At 36.9% G+C, this 19,848-nt stretch overlaps 1 long non-coding RNA gene across 1 annotated transcript; it reads right to left on the reverse strand.

Annotated features, from left to right (window-relative positions):
* Nucleotides 1-1,085: 1,085 nt before the first annotated feature.
* Nucleotides 1,086-19,523, reverse strand: LOC118716763. The gene is made up of 3 exons (XR_004987239.1): nucleotides 19,439-19,523; nucleotides 2,190-2,196; nucleotides 1,086-1,096 (listed from the first exon to the last, which is right to left on the reverse strand). It is a non-coding gene; the product is annotated as an uncharacterized LOC118716763 (long non-coding RNA).
* Between the last annotated feature and the right edge of the window lie 325 nt (nucleotides 19,524-19,848).

Here is a 19,848-nt window from a genome sequence, read left to right on the forward strand (position 1 = left end):
GTCTTATTTTCGGGGAAACACGGTAGTATAATGCTGCTCCTTTTCATCTGAAAATGTTAAATTATATTTATTACTGTTGAACCACTTTAAGTTTGTGTGATAAAGACTACTTTACAATGATACATTATTATTTTAAAATAGTGTTCTCAGGTTAGTTCATTTTTATTTATTTATTTATTTATTTATTTATTTATTTATTTATTTATTTATTTATTTTTATTTCAGAGAGGATGGGAGAGGGAGAGATAGAAACATCAATGATGAGAGAGAAATACTGACTGGCTGCCTCCTTCACATCCTACACTGGAGACCAACCTGGTTAGTTAATTTTTATTTAGAAGTTTTCATAACTAAGTTGATAATTGAAAATGACCTTTAATTCTCTTAATCCTATTCACTCTCAGTATTTTATATTGTATTAATATATCTTATAAGTTACATGAACCTTACAAAGACAAGCTGAAATTTTAAAATTTTTTCATCCATTATTTAGATTAAACTTGCATATCATATAAATTAGTCATTCCTTGCATATTTGTATAAAATCAATTATAAAGCCATCTGGGCCTGTTTTTTTTTTTTTGGTTTTTTTTTTTGTTTTATTGGAAGGCATGTTTATAATCTATGGTGGTGAAATAATGTGGTTGTAGAGAAAATATTTTTAAGTTTCTACATAGGACTTTCTGAAGGAACTTCAGTGAAACCTGGAACTTGTGTTAAAAGAGCGAGCCATAGCCTTGGCCAGGTGGCTCAGTTAGTTGGAACATCATCCCAAATACCAAAAGATTGTGGGTTAATCCTGGTCTGGGGCATACAGGAGCCAACCAATCAATGTCTCTCTCTCTCTCTCTCTCTCTCTCTCTCTCTCTCTCTCTCTCTCTTTTTATCATTCTCTCTCTCCTCCCATTCTCTCTTTCTAATATATATATATATATATATATATATATATATATATATATATCCCCATCCTTGGGTGAGAATAAAAAAAAAGGGGGCAAGCCATAGAATTTAATTTATTACTTTGTAGATATTGAAAAACTCCACAGAGATTTATCTAACTACAGAAGTATATTTTTATGCTTGGGAAATAATTCATCTTGAACTATATAGTTTAAAGCAATAGTCTTATGTTTTCCCTGGAGAGTATTATTTACATTCCAAAGAATTAAAGTAGAAATTTCCCAGAAGACATACTATGATGGGTAAAGGTGTATCAACTGTCTATTTTTTTTCCTGTATATTAGTACAGAAAATGTATTTCTCTATTTCTTGCCTATAAGACAGGCTTTGTATGTAAATGATATTTGATCCAATTCTCATCATGTTGGTGTAAATGTAAGAACTAAGATACAGGGCCATAACATGCTCATTATTTGCTGTGAGGTAAATAATAAAAAATTGGTTCTGATTCAGAAATCTTCTGTGTGCAAAAAAATAAAAAAGATAAACATTAAAAACTCATGCTGACTACAAAACTCTTATGGAGATTTTCATTAGCATTTCATGAAACAGCCCTGGGTGGATCATCATCCCATATCCCAAAAGGTTGAAGGTTCAGTCAGGGCACATACCTAGGTTGTGGCTTTGATACCTGGTCGAGGGCATATGGACAGCAACCGATTGATGTTTCCTTTCTTCCTTTCTCTTTTTCACTCTCTGTGAAATCAATAAGAACATATTCTTAGATAAGGGAAAAGGAAAAAACAAAAACAAAAACAAAACATCAGGAAACATTTAAATAAGGAAATTATTGACATCTTTGCTAGTGAGTCTTCCAATTCATGAACATGAAATGTCTTTCCATTTATTAAGTTTTCTTAGATTTCTTTTCAGTTTTGTTGAAGTGATTGTAAATGGTTTGTAATTTTGAGTTTCACATATTCATTGTTCATAATAGAAATGTAATTGGTTTAAGTGCACTGAGTGTATAGCCTGCAAAATTTCAGGACTTATTATTTTAAAGGCTTTAATTTATAACTTTATTCTACTTTCCACATTGCCCATCATGACATCTGCAAATACAGACAGTTGGTCATATTTTGTTATTTCAAATTTATATGATTTTTTTTCTTTTTCATTGCTTTGTTGCAATGGTAAGAATTTCCAGGGTTAAGTTGAATAATAATAGTACAAATGGTCATCCTGTCCTCTTCCCCACTCTTAGGGGAAATGCATTGGTCATTAAGTACAAAGGACCTGCAGATGTTTTATAGATTTTTTTCAAGGTGAAGAAGTTCCCTTCTAATCTTAGTTTCTCAGGCTTTATATGCTGGATGATATTGAATTATTACAAAAATAATTTTCTGATTCAATTGACTATACATTTTTTATTTCAGTCTGAGATATTGTAGATTATTTTCATTGACTTTGGAATGTTGAACTGGCCTTGTACATTTGGAATAAATCTGAGTTACAATTGCAATTCTTTTCAAACATTGCTGTATTGTTTTGTTAAATAGCTTTATACTGTATTCATGAGAGAATTACCTGCTCTATTTTTGTAATATCCTTGTCATTTTGTTTTTATTTATTTGTTTGTTTTTAATCAAGTTAGCACTGGCATCATAAAGTGGGCATGGAAGGGTTCTATTTTCTGGAAGATATTATGTAGAATTGATGTTAATTATTATTTAAATGTTTGGTAGCACACTTCAATAAGCTAACTGAGCAAGGAATTTCTTATGTTGAAAACTTTTAAGTAGAAATTTAAAAATGTTAATAGTTATATGGATATTCAGACTATTTCATATTGGTTGAGTTTTAATAGTTTGTAGTTTAGAGTAATTTATATTTTTCTAATTAATCAAGTATATGAATGTTAGATTATTTATATTATTCATTTATTATCCTATAAATGACTACAGAAGATGTAGTGATATGCTGGGTCTCATGTCTAATGATGATAATTTAGGTCTTTTAATTTTTCTCAGTCTTGATATAGTTGATCACTATTATTGAATTTTTTCTTTCCACTGGGCACTATATCTATAAGTCTATTTATATTTTGTTTGTTTATTTTTTGTTCTTTACATTCCACATATAAGTGAAGTTATATAGTATTTGTCTTTGTCTGACAAATTTCACTTAACATAATATTCTCTAAGGCCATCCATGTTATCACAAGTGGTAAGGATTTCATTCTTTTTATGGCTATGTAATATCCCATTGTATATGTGTAGCACATCTTTAACCACTTATCTATCAGTGGGTACTTTGGTTGCTTCATATCTTGTCTATTGTATTTAATTCTGCAAAGAACAATTTTAAAGAGTAACCTCTGCAAAGATCTCCACCCTTATGCGAATAATTTTCTCCCAAGTATTTTTATTTGAAAGAAGAAAAAGAGTTATAATTTAGCTGGTATACTTTTATCACCTGCATATGGCTCTCAGTGACACTAGTAACCACTTGCTAAAGAGTGCTAATTTGTGTGTATGATGCCTGACCACCAGAAGCAAAATGCATTAGCCTTAAAGCCATCTGTGTTTCTTGGCTTTCTCTCTAAGAACTGAACCATTATCCTGAGTTGCTCTATCCAAGCACTGGTTCAATCAGATTGCTATGCCGTTTTTCCTAGCAGATTTCATTTCAATTTTGAGAAAGTTCCACTCTGGCATAAAGAACCAGAATTCTGACGGCTTTTAAAACCAAAGTATGCACCTATAAGTTAAAATTTATTCATTGGATAGTCTGGTCCAAAGCCTCTAAAGCCAAAACATCTTCTTTATTCTCTGATCCTCAACACGCATCTGGTTCTCTAGTTTAGAGTTTTAATCTATTTATTAATAGTTCTACCCTTTGCATTTAAACTTCGCTTATATGCCAATTTTTGCTGTAAAACAAAATACAAATTGTCCATCTGTTCTTGCATATCCCCAAATCAATAGCTTAAGATAACAACCATGTATATAGCTTATAATTCTGTCAGTTGGAAATTCAGGCTGAGCTCAGATAATTGATTTTTTGTTTCTTTCTGCTGCGCATGTGAAATCAGATGATCATAGAGCTGCCTGGCGAGTCTGGGTGGCCTCAGGTTGAATGATTTGTCTCTGCCTCATGTGGTTTCTCATTATCAGACAAGCTAGTCCAGGCCTTTCCATATGTCAGTATGAAAATCTCAAGATCCTGAGAAGAAACATACAAAACCTCTTGAAGTCATGGCTCAGAATGGGCACATCCTTTATATCATCATCTTCTATATGCCACAGCAAGCCAGTAGTCTAATGTGCACTAAAACAGTAGGGAGATAGGGTCCAAATCTTAGATGAGTGGAGATTCACAGTTTTACCATAAAGGCACTCATCCTGGGAAGGAATCAATTGCAGACAATTTTGCAATCAACATGATATATATCGTGTTGATTGCACCGCCTCTATAGGCCAGGAGGAGCTGGGGTGGTGCAGAATGCCTGTGTCATAGCCATGGCAACGTCACAAGGGTCCCTCCCCGTCCCTGGACACTTGGTGCCTGTGTATGCAAATTAACCTACCATCTTTGTTGGGTTAGTTTGCATATTCACTCCTGGTGGGGGTCATGAAGGTAAGGTCAATTAGCATGTTTCTCTTTTATTAGGCAGATTATTTGTGTGTTCTCAAATTGTCCTATGAATTCACATTTTAGAGTGCTAACCATCTAGTCTATTGGGGTTTATTATTTTCTATATTATGGTGATTTCCTGGTTAATTTCATTGTGAGACCCATAGAGATGGTGTGTGTGTGTGTGTGTGTGTGTGTGTGTGTGTGCATGTGGGTGCCTGTGTGGTGATGTTAAAAGGTGGAAAAGAGGCTCATTACTCTCAATATATGGAAGTTTTGCTAATGATTATTTTGTTTTGTTTTTAATAGTGCTTTTTTTCTAAGTGGTCTTGAAGTTCTGTGTGTACAAGAATGTTGTGGGGAGATTTCCATACAATGCAAGTGATATAAAATTTAACTCTAATCTATACTCACAAAATGATACTTTTGTATCTTCTCAAGATATCAGGCAGAGGTAACCATCTCAGTGCAAATAACGTATTTTTCTAGTCTGTGTTTCCCTGTGAAAACTGTTTTGGGGCCTGGGCTGGTTAGGCCTTTTAGTTTCAACTCCCTTATTTGGACATATGGTCTTCAGTCTCCCTCCCTCCCCCCATCCTGTGCCACAGACTTTCCTAGACTCGCATGCTATCAGCTTGTGAATTTATGTTTCTCACCTGAAACCCTTTCTTTTCTTCAGACACAGAAGGATTTTTATTTCTTTTATAGTGAGTTTAACTTTTACCTTTTTGCTTTTATATTTCATTTTTTAATTTTCTCATGTTTAAAGCAGGGAGGATATTCTGCATTATTTCTTTCTAATCTTCTCTCCAAATAGCTGGGAGAGATATTTTTGTTTGTTTTAAATTTTAACTAATCTAGATTATAGGACAGGCAGCAATCACTAATAGTAGCTTGTTGTGAAAATTCACCTCAGTGTTTGACAAGCCAGACAAGTCTGTTTTAAACATCAGAGCTTGCCTTAGTGTTAATTGAACCCTGAGTTTTTTATCAATGCAAATATCTCATTAGGAAACATATTGTTTCCTTTGATCCACTGTGGTCTTTGAAGTCCCTGCAAAAATTCAACACAGGGGTGCTATATACTTGATGAAACTGCCTAGTAAAATCCTGACTTTCTCCACTGACATCACCTTAAAAATTATTGTCTCCAATCAGAAGTGTCTTATTTACTACTATCTTCTGTATGTGCATATTCCACAGACTAGTAGTTTTAAGTGATCATCTTTAAGCCTTTACCTGGCACACTATAATCATAGGGGAAAGATGTCTCTTCTAGATTATACCTTATACATACTGTTTTACGGTGGAATGGAATAAAATTACTCAAACAGTGTCAATAACCACTACTCCCAGAAGAAATTCAGTTAAAAAAATGAGATAGGCCGAAACCGGTTTGGCTCAGTGGTAGAGCATTGGTCTGCAGACTGAAAGGTCCCAGGTTCGATTCTGGTCAAGGGCATGTACATTGGTTGCAGGCACATCCCTGATAGGGGTGAGCAGGAGGCAGCTGGTCGATGTTTCTCTCTCATCAATGTTTCTAGTTCTCTATCCCTCTCCCTTCCTCTCTGTAAAAAAATAATAAAAAAATACATATTTTTTTAAATGAGACAGGTGGCCAGGACTGGTTTGGCTCAATGGATAGACCGGCTTGGGGACTGAAGGGTCCCGGGTTCGATTCTGGTCAAAGGCATGTACCTTGGTTGCGGGCATATCCCCAGTAGGGAGTGTGCAAGAGGCAGCTGATCTATGACTCTCTCTCATCGAGGTTTCTAACTCTCTATCTCTCTCCCTTCCTCTCTGTACAAAATCAATTAAATATATTAAATAAAATGAGACAGGTGACGAAACAATTTTGAAATATACTACACATTATTCTATTTTGGGGATATTTATAATCCATATTCATATTAGAAAAAGTTCTGATATAAAGAACTTTGTCTTATTTTTTAACCCAATATATATTTTGAAACTTTACTTTTTAGAGCAGAACTAGGATCATGATAAACTCGAGAGATAGATACAGAAAAATTCCATATATTTTTTGTGCCCACATATGTATATCCTCCCCCATTATCAACATCACTCACCAGAATGGAACGTTTTTTACAAAGGAAGAACTTGCTTTGAAACATCAAATCACCCAAACACCAAAGTTTATCTCAAGGTTAAGTCTTGATGTTGTACATTCTACAGGTTTAGATAAATTTATAATGACATGCACTCATCCTTATAATCATATTAGAGGCCTGGGTGAGGGGCCTGTGGTGGTTTGCAGGCCAGCCATGCAGCCTGATGACCCAAGTGGAGGCCCTGGTATCTGGAATTTATTTATTTTATACAATTTAAACTTTATAGACTAGAAGCATAGCCAAGCTCCCTGCTTGCTCCGAGGCTCCTGCCATTTCTGTTTGGATTTGTTTACCTTTTATAATTGAAACTTTGTAGCCTGGAGTGGAGGCCTAGGGTGGCCAGGGCTGCAGAAGCTTGGCTTCCTCTCTTGCCAGGAAACCCAAGCCTCTCTCCTGCTCTCTGTGGCCACAGCCATCTTGGTTGGAGTTAATTTGCATACTCACTATGATTGGCTGGTGGACGTGGCTGTGGGTGTGGCTGGTGGAGTGTAGCGGAGTGATGGTTAATTTGCATTTTACTCTTTTATTAGGTAGGCTAGGCCATACATGTTGGTGAAGTGTTTATTCAAGACTTGGGCTCAATTTTTTTTTCCCAGGTTTTAAAATGTTCTATTTTCATATTAAAAAATTGCACATTCCAATAAGTAAAATAATTTTAAGAAAAAAAATGGCACTCTCATTAAATTGCATTTTTTTTAAATATATTTTTATTGATTTCAGAGAGGAAGGGAGAGGAAGAGAGAAATAGGAACATCAATGATGAGAGAGAATCAATAGGCTGCCTTCTGCATGCCTCCCACTGGGGAACACAGGCATGTTCCCCCATGGGGAATTGAACCCTGACCTCATGGTTCCTAGGTTGATGCTCAACCACTGAGCCACACCTGCCAGGCTGATTAAACTGCATTTTAAAGCCTGCAGAATACCTTGGAGAAACTTGGCTATTACTCTAGATTTCACTGTCATCCCACCATGCTTCCTCCTTCACCATAAAGCAAACTTTTCCTTCCCTGCCAGCCAGACAGGCGGGTGAGAGAGGTCGGGTGATTTTCCTCTGAAGTAGTTCTCTGATGTGAAAAGAGGCAGCACGGTCATTTAAACTAATCCAACCTCATTGCACTTACACGGGTAAACGGCTAAGAGAAGTAAAATAAGAAGGCAATGACTGTGCAGCACAGTGCACATTGGTGGCATATTTGCTCCTCCTGTTTAATTGTGTCTTTTGAAAGCAGTGGCTTTTTTGCTTGCATTCTCTTCTTTAAATGTGACTTATCAAATTTCTCAATCTCAGCCATGCTGAGTTTGTCAGACATGATGGTAGAGGAAGCATAATGAGGTGGGAGAAGAGTAGGATCTATTCAGTGACCACACTGAGTCCCAATATTTAATTGTGTGACGTTTTTATTTTTTCATTTTGAGTTTACCCCTAACTGTCCTTTCTTACCAGCCTGGTTGCCCCTAACTGCCCACCCCTGCAGGCCTGGTCATCCATAACTGCTCTCCCCTGCTGGCCTGGCCTTCCCTAATTGCCCTCTGCTGCAGGCCTGTGTCCCCCCCACCCCCACCCCGCCCCCCAACGGCCCTCCCCTGCTGGCCTGATCTCCCACAACTGCTCTCCCCTGCCATCCATCTTGTGTCATCTTGTGTCCACATGGGGGTGGCTATCTTATGTAATGACAGTCAATTTTCATATTACCCTTTTATTAGATAGGATTCAATTAATATCCAACCATTTTCATTATTGTTTTCTTTTTGTTACCTTTATTTTCATTCCTATTTTTGTCTTCCATAATTTTACTGCTTTATCTGGTTTTAATGAGCATTTTATAATTCTATTTTCTCTCTATGTTTAGCTATCAGTTAATCAGTTATACTTCTTATTTATTTATTTATTTATTTATTTATTTATTAGTGGTTAACCTGGAGTTTACAATGCTTGTTTACATATTTACAGGTAATTCAAGTCCACTTTCAGATAAGAGTCTACCACTTCAAGGATAATATGAATACAAGATAATCTTAATTCTTTCCTCCCACTCCTTGTATTATTTATCATTTGTTTTACATATACATACATTACTTGCATATAATTATACTAGAGGCCCGGTGCACAAAATTTGTGCATGGGGGCAGGGGGTGTTTCTCCTCAGCCCAACCTGCACCCTCTCCAATCCAGGACCCTTTAGGGAATATATGACTGCCAGTTTAGGATTGGGCCTAAACCAGCAGTCTGATATCCCTCTCACAATCTTGGACTACTGGATCCTAACTGCTCACCTGCCTACCTGCCTGATCACACCTAATTGCCCCCTCTGCTGGCCTGGTCACACCCAACTGCCCCCCATGCCAATGTGGTTGTCCCCACTGCCCCCCCTCCCCCATAGGCCTGGTATACCCATGCATCCTGCTGCTCAGTCATTCTTTCACCCCTCACTAAACCCCCTCTGGCCTGGTCTTCCCACTCCGCCTGATGCTCGGTTGTATGGTTGCCTTTCACTAACCCCCTGCCAGCCTGGTAGCTTCGCACAGCCTGTTTGGTCCTCTGTTCCGTTGTTTGGGATTCGATGGTTGCTTATCCATAGATATAGATGTAGATATAGATAGATACAGATATAGATAGATATAGATATAGATATAGATATAGATATAGATATAGATATAAATGATATAGATATAGATATATACATATATAGATACGTAGATAGATGTGGGAATGTATATTCAAATACGTTATTGCTAAAATTAGTTTAACAAACTCTTTTATGTTAAATCAATTAGGAATGAGAGAAATAATAGCTTTCCTTTTTACCTTCATTTATCTCTTCTTTGATGTTTTAAAATATTTTTTAATGTAGGGTTCAAGTGTGTATTCTATATTGTTTATTTTCCCTCTAAGGGACTGTCTTTCTTTTCTTCCATATGGTGTACTGATAACATATTCCCTGAATTCATTTTTGTATGAGGAAGTCTGTATTTCTCCTTTCTTGTTTTAAAATAGATTTTTATTGATTTCAGAGAGGAGGAGAGGAGAGAGAAATAGAAACAACAATGATGAGAGAGAATCATTGATCGGTTGCTCTTGCACACCCCCTACTGGGGATGGGGCCTGCAACCTGGGCATGTGCCCTTGACCAGAATCAAACCTGGGACCCTTCAGTCCACAGGTTAATGCTCTTCCATTAAGCCAAATCAGCTAGGGCTCTCCTTCACTTTTGAAGATAATTTCATAGGGCACAGAATTCTAGGTCAGGCTTTTTTTTCTTTTTATCCTCAATATTTCAAATATTTCACTCTACTATATTTGTGCTTGCATAGTTTCTGAGAAGTCAGATGTAATTCTCATGGTGGCTCTTTTATAGTTAAGGACATCCCGCCTCACTCAGTTCCCAGCTTTTTTCAGGATTATTTATCTTTCATTTTCTGTAGTTTGAGATTGATATGCCTAAGTGTAGTCTGTGTTCTTTGAATTTCTTGGATCTATGGCTTGGTGTGTGACAATTTGGGGGAAATAGTCTGTCATTATTGTTTCAAATATTTTTGTTTCTTTCTTTTGGAATTTCCACTGTACATATGATTTACCTTTTGTAGTTTTTTTTTTGTTTTATTTTGTTTTATTTTGTTGTTTAACATATGCTCAGTTTATATTTTTCAGTCTTTGTTTTCTTTGCTTTTTTAGTTTATGTGGATTTTATTGACATGTGCTCTAGCTAGCACAAAAGTTTTTATCTCATCTGTATCCAGTCTACTACAAAGTCCTTCAAAGGCATTTCTCATTCCTGTTAAGAGTGCTGTAGTTTTCTTTTCTTTTCTTTTCTCTTCTTTTCCTTTCCTTTCTTTTATTTTCTTTTTTTAGCTCTAGCATTGCTTTTTTGTTCTTTCCTAGGGTTTTCATCTCTCTGCTACATTGTCCATCTGTTCTTGCATGCTGTCTACTTTATCCATTAGAGCCTATTGCATATTCATCATAGGTGTCTTAAATTCCCGATCTAATAATCCCAACATCATAGACATGTGTGGATCTGTTGCTCTATCTCTTTAAATTGTTTTGTAGTTCTTGTTTTGCCTTTGGTATACTGTGGTGGTTTTTTTTGTTGTTGTTGTTTTTGTTTTGTTTTTTTGTTTGATAGCTGGAGATAATTTTTCAGGGGGGAAGTTGCTGCAAACAGGTTGTCAGTAATGTGGTAGTGAGGTGTCAGTGAGGAGACAGAGACATGGGTTGGGAGGCAGAAAGTAAAACCAGGAATCCAACTAAGTGGAGTTACTAAGACAACTCAACTGGGCAGGGGAAAGAACAAAGACACACACAAGAGACATGAGCTTTAAAAGTATGGATATTGCTAAGACAGACAACATACAGAAAACCAATCACAAGGCAGCACCATGTATAAACCAATCCCAAGGATATTACTAAGAGAATTCTTTAAAAAGAACAATCAGAAACTAACAAGGCTATATCCAGCCCCTAAATTAAAAAGTGGAAGCTAACTCTCATTCTCTCTCTCCAGGGCACGTTAGTTTCTTGGCTTCATGGTAGGAGACTGCGACTCTGAGCCCACGTGGCCTATGGGGTTCTACATGTGCACAGACAGACTTTAACACCTGCTGTCACATGGAAAGGAAGCTCTGGGCACTGGGCTGTGCCTGGAACCCCAGCTGCTCCTTTGCCAGGACTGGCTTCCCTCAATAAACTTTGGTTTGGCTAACCATTTTTGTCCACAACTTTTTTTGTCCACAACCATTTTCCCATTCCCTGAGACAACAAATTCTGACAAACACCCGCATTTTGGTTTCATTAGGAGAAGGGAAGTTTTGAATAGTTAGTCCTGTGATTAAATATCAGTTTTTTAGTGAGCCCATGCCTCTGGAATGAGAACTACATAAGTGTTTTCTCCCTCCCTCACTCCCTCCCTCTCTTCTCCCTTCCTTCCTCCCTTTCTTCTTCTCTTCCTTCCTCCCTTCCTTCCTTCTTTCCTCCCTTCCTGTCCTCCTTCCTCACCTCCTTTAGGTTGTAAAGGACGGCTAGTGTGGCTTGATTTAGGGATTTCCCTTCTCGCTCATGGAAGGCTAGAGTCTGCAGGAGCTTGGTATTTTCCTTTCCCAGGTCTCTTAGGTTCTGCCCTTTCAGGCTCTTTAAATAGCTTCCCCTGAAGTAGGCCTTGTTAAGAACAGAATGCTCTGGGGCAGTGGTCGGCAAACTCATTAGTCAACAGAGCCAAATATCAACAGTACAACGATTGAAATTTCTTTTGAGAGCCAAAATTTTAAAAGTTAAACTTCTTCTAACGCCACTTCTTCAAAATAGACTCACCCAGACCATGGTGTTTTATGGGAAGAGCCACACTCAAGGGGCCAAAGAGTTATATGTGGCTCAAGAGCCACAGTTTGCCCATCATGGCTCTGGGATATTTAAAAATCAACTGCTCCCTCACCCTTTCCTGTTGGTAGAGTAAGGGGATTTTTTTTTCTGACTTTAGCTATAGGACGCTGTGGGAGCGCCTGCAGGTAAATATCACATCATGTGGGTATCCACCCAAAGCTGGGACTCCTGAAGTTTTTAATGTTCAGTCTTGTCTGCACTCAGCCTTCATCAATTCATCAGTTCCAGTTTATGATTTTCTATCCAGGCACCTTTGAGAATTTCAGCTGTGAGTCTGTTCTGATAAGACATCATTTCTAGTGTTTACCTTTTTCTCCAATCTTGGGGGCAAGGCTTTGCCCTGAGTCCACGCCCCTTTTGTGGATCCAAAGCTATCTGTCAATTTTTCAGTCTTTTCAGCGTTTTGCTTGTTTGTATTGGGGGGAAAACCAACCAACGAACAAACACCTGAGTATAATTCAATTGGAAACAAAGATAAATGAATCTGATGAAAAATACCTTTATCCATTTGCCAAGTACAAGGGGTTTGCAAACTTTACTAGAATGCATTGTGTTTTATAAAATGGCTTTATAAGCCATCAATTTCTAAGTCCTTCTGTGTAATTATAAATCTAACACAAAACAATGATTACAGAAAAGGCAAAGGAAGAACACTTCAGAAGAATAGACTCGGTTGAATTGGGCCTGATCTGCTCATTCATGGTACCAAAAAGAGGAGACTACTTATCAATGTTTATGGTTTTGTGTATTATGCATTAATATCTTGTTCATTTTTCAAAATACAAAAATTTCCTATGAAATTTGCTGAATCTATGACAGCAAACCACATATTCACTCTAAACTAAATATAAAAAATGACTTAAGGAGAAATGTAGGGTACTAGTAAAGGTTAATCCATGACATACTTTCTTAGTAACATCCTTGGGATTGGTTTCTGAACTTTTATTAAATTGCTCCATGTCACTCTTCTAGGCATTAATGGATACAAATGGGAGAATTGGACTTTGTGATTCTCTCTTGTCTTCTAGAAATGATCTAACATGATATTCCCATAAGGAATTAGTTTGGTTGGCCCTACATGTCTGATGCATCTCTCTTGCATTATAAATATATTCAGGTTCTAGGATTAATCCTTATACTATCCTGCATATAAATATTTCATTATTTTTACACATTAGACTTGGCAGGATCTCTTTATCTGTTTCAGAGAGCCCTATTATACTATCAGCTGGAAATCTTTGCCTTTTCCTATTTTTCACCCATTCCTGCAGAATTCTCATCTCCCAGTGTCTACCCTATCACCTTGAAGCCAAGTTGGCAATATTTCTTAAGGCACCATGTAGAGAGATTTAATCCTAAAGCGACCATGAAAAATGATGCCTGTACTACCAATTTAAATGCTGTACTTCATGAATGCAGTTTGAAGAGAGAAATTATACATAGTTGCAATGAATTTTGAAAGTTCTTGTAAGAAACAATGATAATGATACTGTAAGGAAACCAGTAAGAAAGATTATAAAAGCCAATACTTTAATTTGCACTCATGATTAATTAAATGCTATGTAAAGATTTTCTATGTCATAGAATTGCATTCTAATTTTATTGAGTGTGAATTTGTTACTACTTTTTATTGTACTCAATTTCACATAATTCATAATAAAGAGGCAAGTATTTGTTTCTTGCCATTGATTCTCAATGAAAGAGTAGAACTGAATGCACTAACCCAAAATAGCAATTTATTAATATATTTTCATATAAATTAATTGATCCAACATTTGTTAAACAAACTTCCCTCTCTAAGGAATTCAGCAAGTTTTTGTGATTCAACGATGGCTTAGTTGCTCAATTCCTGTTTTCAAAGGGGCTTTATTAAATTATTTGTTTGAAAATAAATAATAATTCCCATTTTCCTTAGAGTTGAAATAGAGCTAAAGGACACTATAACTTTATATTAGTACCAGTTATGTTATTTTGTATCCTGAAGATTGAGAAAATTAGGTTGCCTTTCTGAGACTAGGTTGACTCACTTTTTTATTAATTATCAATTAATTTCAGATACCTGTGTTCAGCACACATTTGTAAGAATTTAATTATGCCATATTTTTACCAACAGAATAAATATTTCTCTCTCATTGCAAGTAAAAAAATGTGAAAAGAAGTTGAATTCATTATCCAAAATTATTCAGGCTAGTTAAACATTAAACTTAAGATTTAGGCTGGGCTTCCCCAACCAGTTTGGCTCAGTGGATAGAGCCTTGGCCTAGGACTGAAGGGTCCCAGGTTCAATTCTGGCCAAGGGTATGTACCTTGGTTGTGGGCACATCCCCAGTAGGGGGTGTGCAGGAGGCAGCTATTTCTCTGGCATCAATGTTCCTAACTCTTTATCTCTCTCCCTTCTTCTCTGTAAAAAAATCAATAAAATATATTTTAAAAAAAAGAAAAAGATTTAAGCTGGGCTTAACTAAGGTAAGGCTCAAAATCCTAGTATCATGTCAAAGTTAATCATGCTTCTTCTGGTGACATTATGACTCCTGTTTCAGAGTGTTGCTAGGATGGTTCAGTGTGAGAAAGGCTCACCTGTCTAAATTCAAATAACGGACCAGCAAAAGGCACTTTTTAATACATGCTCAAGACCAGTGTCCTGTTGTACAGGCACACAAAGAGTAGCAATCCCAGCCTGTTTATCCCCTCCTCCCATTCCCTGTTCCTCATTGGTTTAATAGTTTCCTCATATGTCACCTAGGTTTTATTGCCTCCTATTGAGTTATTAAAAAAAAAAAAAAAAAAAAAAAAGAGGGGAGGGGGGTGCTGAGGCCTTTCCACCATGATGCTGGCTCAAGTTTAGAATTCTTTGTTCTTTTTTTTTTTTTTTTTTTTTTTTAAAACATATTTTATTGATTTTTTACAGAGAGGAAGAGAGAGGGATAGATAGTTAGAAACATCGATGAGAGAGAATCCTTGCTCAGCTGCCTCTTGCACACCCCCCCTACTGGGGATGTGCCCGCAACCAAGGTACATGCCCTTGACCGGAATCGAACCCGGGACCCTTCAGTCCGCAGGCTGACGCTCTATCCACTGAGCCAAACCGGTTTCGGCAAGAATTCTTTGTTCTTAATCCTCTTCCTCCCTACATTCAGTTTGCCCTGGGGAGCTTCAGTAACCAGTTCCATTAAAAGTTGACTATGCTGAAAAGGGATCACAGAGGACCACTTCCTACGTTCAGTAACTGAGAAAATATCTGTAACTTTAAATGAGCATTATAACTATAAAGCATCCCACGGTATATAATAAAAGCAAATATGCAAATCGACCAAATGGTGGAATGACCAGTCAGCAGGGGGTGGGGCTGGTGAGCCAGAGGTGGTTCCAGGCCAGTCAAGGTGGGTGCCAGAGGGCAGAGAGAGGGGAAGGCAATCAGGAGGAGGCAGTGATCAGCAGTGGTAGAGGGGTAATTGGTGTGTGTGTGCGGGGTGCTCGAGCGCTCAGTGGCCGGTGCCATACCCTGATCATCTCACCAGTCACCTCTCAAAGGTCAGTCAGACATCCCCTAAGGGCTCCTGGTCTGCAAGAGGACACAGGCCAGGCTGAGGGACTCCCTCTCCCAAGTCCACAAATATTCCTGCATCAGGGCCTCTGGTATATTATAATCTACTTAAACTTACTGTGTTTCTGAAACATATTGTAAACTTGAAGGTATTTGTATTCATTACAATAAACATTTTCTTTGATTTCTTGTTTTGATTAACTTTGAAATACCGTCAAGTCCTCAGCTAGATTTAACAGTTTCACAGAATAATAAAAAGTAGAAAGAGACAGAAATGCACATTGAGCAAAGGTAATCATGTGAAAATAAAAAATTAAAAAAAAACGTTTTAACTTTCCCCTCTCATTTATTGTAATAGGATAAGAGAAAAAAGGAAAACATAGTTACAGATATTTTCAAACAATAATTTTTGTTCCAAATAATTAATTACAAATACATAGTATCAAAATATATATGGCAAGCATCCATATTAACTTTTCTTTACCTAGAACTGGGTTGACTTTTCCTTGATTTTTTTTTTTAATTATTCTTTTTGTTGAATGAATTATAGGTATCCCCCCTCCAGTTGTCTCCTCCCTCCCCTGCATTATTATTTTTTTATCTTTGACTTTCAAAAGTTTGCTGATGATGAGTCTTGAAGTGGATTTCTTTTCATTTTGGTGTTCACTCAGCTCTTTCTATCAATGAGTTTGCAACTTTTGCAAAATTTGGAAATTTTTCAATCATTATGCTTTGTGGACAAAAGGGGCCACATGCTGACCTGATCAGCTCAGGGGAGGCCTGCATGGCATTCTTGCAAACTCAGAGACCTAAAGGAACCACAAAAGATGGTCTGAAATTAAACTTTAACTAAATGCAGTTGTGGTGGACAGTTATATCCTAGGCCTGTATCTACACTGACAAGGTCAACCTTTACCTTGACTGAGCCTATCTGTCTTTTGCATCTATGATAACATGCCCTTGAAATATCTGGGTAACTTGTAAATTCTCTTTTTCTGGAGCCCCTGGGGCACAACCTAATGTGGTGGGCTCCAGGGCAGATACCACAAATTCCTTCATTATCATGTTAATTGTTCCTGCACCCACCTAAATATGTGACCATCATTTTACTTTTCACCCAATCCCAGGGATTTCCCACTTCTTTGCTTTATCCCAACTCCTTAATCTATCACCAATGAATTTCATGTAATCCACCTATAAATACAGATGTATTAACCAGCCATTCTAGGCAACATTATCTCAATCCTTCGAGGTTCTGCTTCCCAGCATGTGTCCACGGTTCAGCTCAAAAAAACTCACAAAAATTATTTACAGGTTTCAATGTTTTGGGTTTTTGTGGTTTTTTTTTACATTAACAGCTTTCAGATACTTTCAGTATATTTCAAATATTCTTTCTTTTCTCTCTCAGGGACTTCAATGATACAAATGTTGGCTCTTTTTTTTTTTTTTTGGTCCAGCTTTTTTCTCTGTTTTACAGTTTGGGTTAGTTTTATGGTTCTTTCCTCAAAGTCACTGCTTCCATCTTCTGTTTCCTGTACTGTACTCCATGCAGGAAGTGTTGTTTATTGTAGTTGTACTTTTGAGATTTATAATCACCTTTTGTTTCTTTCTTATGATATTACTTTGCTACAACTTTACTTATTTTCTTTCAAGAGAATATGCATTTGATTGTTGAAGCATTTTTATGAGAGTTGCTTTAAAATCCTTGTCTTGTCAGATAGTTCCACAATCTGATTCAACTAAATATTGGCATCCGTAAAATGTCTTCCATCATTTAAGTTTTGATTTTCTAGGTTATTGGTACGACAGGTGGTTGTACCTTAGAGATTTGTGTCTACTATGCTAGAGGATTCTGGGTTCTCTTTATGTATTTTATTTTACCAGTCATTTACCCAGCTTAGGTTTAGTACATGGGATGACTTTACTTTTGTGAGCTGGAGTTCCCATGGTGATTTAAGTTTTGGAAACATTGTTTGTTGGTATGCTTTGTTTATCTGGTACCATGGGGGTCCAAAGAAGTCCCTAATGGAGCTGTCTGTGGTGACAGGAAAGGTTTATCCTGTCTGATATTTCTTGGGGTATTGCATGCAATGAGATCTCTCTTATTAGTGACCCGCCCTCCCGCACCCCCCCCCCCCCCATCCTGCCAGTTGTCTCTGAGCAAGCAGGAGAGTCTTGTCTGACTTAAATAAAGCAGCTTCTCACACCAGTACACTAATGATGACTAGATTCTGCCTGCCTGCCTGACTGCAGGAGGAGGGGCATTAAGGAGGTTGCTTCCTAGACTAGTTTGCTTGGTATAGTTTAGTTTCTCCTGCCAACTCTGTTGCTATCTTCTATATCTCTCAGCATCATTATCTCTCTTGGTTTTTTGCTTGTTTTTTGTTTTGTTTTGTTTTTTTTAATAATTTTTTATTGATTCCAGAGCGGAAAGGAGGAGAAAGAGAGAGAAACATTAATGATGAGATGAAATCATTGATCAGCTGCCTCCTGCATACCTGCTACTGGAGATTGAGTCCAAAACCTGAGCATATACCCTTAACCGAAATGGAAACTGGGACCCGTCAATTAGCAGGCTGCCGCTCTATCCACTGAGCCAAACCATCTAGGACAGCATCATTGTCTCTTGCATTAGTGCTAAGTTTATGCTTTATGCTTTTTCTTGGTGGGGACAAACAAGGAGATACAGGTTTAAGCCATATTGTGTAAACAGGAAGTCTAAGATATACAATGTAACAGTTATTAATCATTTTCTGTGTGTTTTAGGAGTGCTTGATATTACTTTTGGCATTTTATTGAGAATATCCATGTGAAAGAAATACAACATCTAGAGATTTCTTAATGTTATACCAATTCTTTTCCTCCCATGTATTATTTTTTCCTTGCCCATATCAGAAAACTCTAGCTCCAATTTTGAATAAATTATGTATTACAATAAGATTCTTGTGAAGATTAAGTAAATGAAGCTTTGTCAAAACCTGTAACAATACCTAGCAAGCAGTTCTATCTATCTATCCATCCACTTATGTAAAAAAATCACTTTGTTGACATATGATTGACATGTGAAAAGCTGTAGATATTGAATGTATGCAACTTGATGAATTTGAAGATAAATACACACCCATAAAAGCATGACCACAATGAATGTAATAAACCTCTCTTTCCAAAAGTTTCCTCCTATTTGTTTATTTATTTATTGTGATAAGAACACAATGTAATATCTACTCTTTAAGCAAGCTTTTATGTGTTTAATACAGTGTTATTTGCCATAGATACTGTGATATGCAGTAGATCTGTAGGATTTATTCAACCTATATAACTGAAACTCTATACCATGTGACCAACCATTCCCCATTTCTCCGTCACCAGACCCTGGTTTAACCATTCTATCCTCTGTTTCTATGAGTTTAAATATTTCCAATTCCTCATGTAAGTAGATCCTATAGTATTTGCCATTCTGTTTCTGGCTTATTCCACTTTGCATAACATCTTCCAACTTCCTCTATGTTGTTGCACATGGTGGAATTTACTGTTTGTTTGGTTTTTTTTAGGCTTTTAAAGTAACATTCATTTTTTAAAAACTTAACTTGTACATATGTAGGAAACTGAAAAACACAAGCAAAGCCATCCATAATCACAAGCAGTTTATAGTCTGACATGTCCTTCTAAGTCCTGTGTATCTACCCAGCTAAGCTTCCATTTTTATGTAATTAAGATGGTACGGTTATATATGATGCTTTCTCACACATCATGAATATTTACCATTTCAAAGTCCCAAAGCTATTTTGATAACCAAAAATACCCTACACCATCTCAATCTGGAAGAAAATGTAATCCTTTCTTGGTGACAAAAATAGCAACAGGCCTCTAGATAAAGATATTGGCAAAGTTACAATTACAATACTACATTCCTTTAATGTTCCATTTAAAATATCAGCAAGGAGACAAGTTTTGACTGAAGTACTTAACAGCATATTCCTATAACCCTGTAGCACAAGTAAAGAGATTCAGGCACATCAGTGGTTATCACCACCATGTGAATATGAACACATCCCCACCTCCCAGCTCTGTCCTTCCTTGTGCCCCCTGCTGCCAGCCTAGTGAACAAGTCCCAATGCCCATTTCTGAGATGGTTCAACAACCCCATGTCCAACTCCATGTATATATGATGCTCAAATATTCAAAAGACAATCTTTCCTAGAAATTTTAACAAAAGTGGACAAAATGCATTGGTTTCTCACTCTATTTTTGTCATACAC

The sequence above is a fragment of the Pipistrellus kuhlii genome, unplaced genomic scaffold (genome assembly GCF_014108245.1).
Source record: "Pipistrellus kuhlii isolate mPipKuh1 unplaced genomic scaffold, mPipKuh1.p scaffold_m20_p_12, whole genome shotgun sequence".
Classification (NCBI taxonomy): Eukaryota; Metazoa; Chordata; class Mammalia; order Chiroptera; family Vespertilionidae; genus Pipistrellus; species Pipistrellus kuhlii.